Here is a 4,825-nt window from a genome sequence, read left to right as displayed (position 1 = left end):
CCAGTAGCCTGGCCAGCGCGGCTGTGCCTGCCCTGGGCACAGCTCTGCCCTGCAGAAGGGGTGATGTTCCGCACCACCTGCCTGCCCTCCCCTCTCTGCGAAATGGGAAGAGCTCCAAGGTTTGAAAGCACAGGGCAGGAGGCAGGTAGCAGCCCTGGCAGGACTCCACATGGAAATGATTAAACACTTGCGAGGGGTTGAAGGAAGAGCATCCCAGTGCCCTGGGGTTTAGGGTTGGAGAACGGTGGCGTGTGAACCTTGCAAAGAGAGAGGTCCCAGCGGCACCTGCATCCTCTGCAGGCTCTGCCCCAGGAACAGCCTGTTCCCCTTGTTCCTCCCTCGCAGCCCCGGGCAGCACTCAGCACCTCAGAGGTGGCAGAGCGGAGAAGTCGTGGCCTGGGGCAGTTCACAGCACTGGTGGGCACAAGGAGAGACAGGGACCAGAGGGACAGGGACCGGAGGGATGTTGCTGCTGGGCTGAGGCAGGACAGAAGCCCCAGAGCTGCTCCCAGCCCAATCCCAGTGGCACCAGTGCCCCATATCATGGGCCCCCTGGGCAACATGTTGTCACAGGGTGCTAGGTTGGATGCAAGGGGTCCTGCCCAGGGCAGCTTGGCAGAGCTCCCTCGGGGACAGCAGGTCTGCATGTCCAGACATGGGTACAGGCTCCTCCGTGCAGTAACAGCATTGTTTATAGTGCCAGGCCATGGCTCTGCCCTCTCTGGGTGCAGACTGAGTCCCTCAGGGAGTGGCAGTGTCCTTGCCCGCATGCTGTCCCGCGGCAGCCGTGTGCAGGGACCTTCCCGGCTTCTGCCCGTGCGCAGCCTCGGGAGCATTGCCTGCCGGCTGTCACCACACACAGACCCTGTGACACCGGGGGTGCTCGGGTGCCGCAGGCACACACTCTGCTGCCCACCCTGCTCATCCTCACCCCAGCTGGTGCTTCCCAGGGAGGTCCCCTACTTCCCCCAAGTGTGGAGGTCTGGGAGATGCTCAGGTCTGGGAGATGCCTCAGCAGGGACAAGCCCTGTGCCACCAGCTCCGTGCTCAGGGCACCTGGAGTAAAGGCCAGTGCATGGAGTACAAAGGCAAACTGGGGGTGGACTCTGCTCTGATCTGAGGTTGGCACTGCCCAGGAGGACTGCGGGGAGCCTTTGCCAGACAGGGCCTTTGCCACTGCGCTGTGGCTACTGTCCCTTAGCATAAGGGAGACCTGACACCACAATGATGGGCATACTGTCAGAGGTCCCGTTTCCTGTCTCTGCTCTAGGCTGGATGATCCCACTGGGGCCTGGGGCAAGGACAATGTCCCAGCCTGAGGCTCTCCCCCTTGCAGGAGGCGGTGGCTTGGCTGTGCAGACCCCGCGGTGCAACCGCAGCTCTGGCTGGCATAGCTTTCAAGCGTTCACAGTTGGCAGGGCCTCCCCCATCCCCCTGCTCCTTGCGGTAGCCTTTGCTGCTTCACGGAAAATGTGATGACTCGGCAGCCCCTGAGTTTCCAGGCCGGGTTCCAGCTGCTGGGTGGAGAAACCTTCTGCAGTTGTTTTTGGGTCTGGCACAGCCAAAGGCTTCACTGTCAGGGGGACCGGAGGGGAGATCTGGCATCCCCAGCTGAAGGCGGGCTCTCTCTCTGTCCTTGCCTGTGGTGGCATGGTGTCACCAGGGTGGCTGCGGGGAGGGCAGCGCTGGCACGTAATGAGCAGCTTCTTCTGTCCAGTATGGGAGGCTGCTGAGCCCTGCGGCGCCAGGGACAGGGCCTGGGTTTGGCTCCCACCAGAGCTTTTGGCTGTTTCCACCACAGGCACAGCCCAAAGTCCCTGAGCTCAGGAAGCACAACCACCGAGTCCCCAGGTTTAAATCAGTGGGGCTGGTATGGACGAGTCCCCGCAGCCAGTGGGGTGCCAGCTCTGCGTGCCCTGTGATGGGCCACGAGGAGCATGCAGAGGCTGGGAAAGCCACTGGGACACCTCCGGGACCATGCCCAGAGGTCAGTCCCAGCCCAGCAGGCAGCAAGGCATGGTGCCGAGGCATCCCCCCAGTGTGTCCTCATGCCAGGGGGGGCTGACCTCTCCTTCCTGGATGGGGAGGTGCTGGGCAGTGGCACAGCATGGCAGCGGGCTCCAGGGGTATGGAGACACTGTGCTCTAGGAGTCCCTGCTCTGCTCCCCAGCCCAGAGTCCAGGGAGGGCAGGACACAACCTTTGGTCCTCAGGCAAGACAATGCCCGGAGAAACTACCTTGGTGGTGGAGTTGTACCCCCACGCAGGGCTGTGGCAGCAGAAGTTGATTTCCAACAAATTCCTGAGATGCCACATCCCACCTACCTCCCTTGCAACTCCATCCCACTGAGCCGGGGTGGCTGGAGGTGGAGATGACCAGCTTTACAGGGAGGCTGGTGGCAGGAGCGTTGGGGCTGTGGGCAGGCAGGTGTAGTGAGTGTGCGCAGACTCAGCTTGCTCCCCAGCAGGGCAGGGCAGACTCAGCCCATCTGGAGTGTCCTGGGACTCCAGAGAGTGGGTTGTCCTCTTGCTGGTCTGGAGCTGCTTTTTGGTGTGCGCTGAAGCTAGAGGAGCCCCACCTTGACTCTGTAGGCTGGGATAATCTCCTGTCTGTGCCACTGCAGGGGACACTGCCTCCTGTCACCTGCCTTAGACACTGGGGGATGCAAAATCTCTTCCCAGGGTTTTCCTTGATAATCAAGGGTCCCTCCTGCCCCATCCCCCTGGATCACAATTCCCAGCCCACTAAGGTCCCCCATCCTAACCTCTAACCCCTGCTTCATCAGCCAGGGCTCCTCCAATTCAGCTCTGCCATCACCTGCCACTCTCCGGGCCCCCCCCCCCCACCCCCCCCTGCCTGCTCTGCCCCTGCCCCAGCCATCCTGACCCCCCAGGCTGCTCACGGCAGCACAGCCCCATGCTCCCCATCCAACGCGGGGTCACCTCTCCTTGTGCCGCTGTGGCAGGGCTCGTACCACAGACCTGCTGGGGACATCCACCGAAAGCCTCTTTGCAAACGCGTTTGGGGACCGGCCAGCTGTAACCTCCCAGATCCCGCCCTGGGCCCCTGGGTAAACCTGGCAAGCCCTCACTGCAGCAGGGAGCTCCAGCCTCCTCCCAGCTGGCTGCAGCCGCCCAGCTCTGGAAAGCGGCCTTTTAAAACAGTCCCCAGCCCACTGGAGACGGCAGCAGCCAGCCCCAAACCTCCCTCTGCCTCGGCTCATGGAGGGGGACTCCCTCCCCATCCAAGTGGCTGGGTACCTCCGGTATCCATGAGCACCCGCCCTGTGCTCAGCTCCTGTGGGGGATGGCCAGCCCCCGGTCACGCCGACGTCCACCAGCAGGGATGGATGTCCCCAGCTGTCTGCGGCACTGGTTGATGGGTCATCCCCATCACCCCAGGTGTTGGTGGACCTCAGTCCCAACGCTTATCAGGGGATCCCTAAGAGCCAGAGCTTTTACCTTGGGCCTCCATCACTTGAGAAGATGCACTGTTTGCATTTTTGACATTCAGCCTTCCCCAGAGCTGCCGGTATTAAGGATTAAAAAGCTTGCATGCACTGGAGCCAAGGCATTGCCTTCTGCTCCCACCCCGACCTTCATGTCCAGGGTGCAGAGGGAGGGCTGGTCTGGTGACAGAGTGACTCGAAGGGCCTCCGGTTGTTGAGCTGTGCCTCTCTGCTGGGGGGATGTCGGAGTCATTAACAGAGGAGACAAAGGTGACCAATAAACCCTTACTGCTGGGCTGAGCAGCAGGGCCAGGGCTCCTTTACCCTCAGTCCGCTCCAGGCAGGGGACTGGACCTCTGCAGAGACGTGACTGTGACCACGGACCAGGACTCCTGGCACCAGCCCCATTTGGCCAGGACCTGGGGAATTAACTGTCCCCCATGCAAAGGGAAGGGGACTCATGTGTTCTGTCCCCTTTCCCAGCTGACTCCATCAGCCTGAGGGCTGTCAGGAGGTTTGGGGGATGGACCTGGGGCTGGAGATGGGTGCTAGATCGGGTGTCCTTGTGTACCCCTCTCTTCTCAATTATGTGCAGGGTCTGAGGCTTTCCCATGTCTTTGCCCAGGCACTGGGAGCTGATCTGTCTCTCACAGGTCCCACTTGACAAACTTCTGAGTTTTTGGGGAAGGGAATCTGCTGTTCTGGGCCAGCTGGGGGATGTGTCCCACGCTGACAGCTCAGTGGCTCACAGCAATAAGCAAAGCTTGAATAGCCCCCATTGGGGGGCCATGCTGGCTACTGGGACAGAGTCCCACGGCCACACAGGCTGCGCTGGCTTCCAGGATAGATGCATCACTGAACCTCTTCCAGCACTGTCCCAGATCTCCAGCACTGATGTGAAGCCAATGGCATCTCCGCTCTGAATCAGAGCTGGCATGCTGCCACACATTGCACAGACACAGCACAGCACCACACAACGCACAGCCCTGCACATGGCTGGGGGGGCACATTGTGCTCCCCGTGGCAGCACCGCATACAACTCCTACAACCCATGAGCAGACAAGGCACCGCTCAGACCCAGCCAACCCCTCAAATCGGCAAAGCGTGGTCCACGTATCTTTGTACCCATGGGATGCAGCACACAGGAACCTCTCACAATGTCTTCAAACCCCCAGCTCCAATCTGCTTGCCCCTGTGCCATGAGCATCAGACAGAGGCACACATCTCCCTCCTCACCCAGCATGACCAAACCTCCCATCAGCACCTCAGTTTTCCCAATTCCTATTAGCACCTCATGCAGAAATTCATGCATACAGAGCTAAAGAGTACATGAACGTGCTGGGCACAGAGACAGCTGCAAGGTGCATAGCACCCTGG

At 60.8% G+C, this 4,825-nt stretch overlaps 1 protein-coding gene across 1 annotated transcript in view; it reads left to right on the top strand.

Annotated features, from left to right (window-relative positions):
- The window catches only part of LOC104078912 (receptor-type tyrosine-protein phosphatase V-like), a 45,373-nt gene that overhangs the window by 4,903 nt on the left and 35,645 nt on the right, over positions 1-4,825 (top strand). The window lies entirely within an intron of this gene.

This window comes from Fulmarus glacialis, unplaced genomic scaffold (genome assembly GCF_000690835.1).
Source record: "Fulmarus glacialis isolate BGI_N327 unplaced genomic scaffold, ASM69083v1 scaffold20346, whole genome shotgun sequence".
Taxonomy (NCBI): domain Eukaryota; kingdom Metazoa; phylum Chordata; class Aves; order Procellariiformes; family Procellariidae; genus Fulmarus; species Fulmarus glacialis.
Note: the sequence above shows the minus strand (reverse complement) of the source record. Positions and strands in the feature narration are given on the sequence as shown.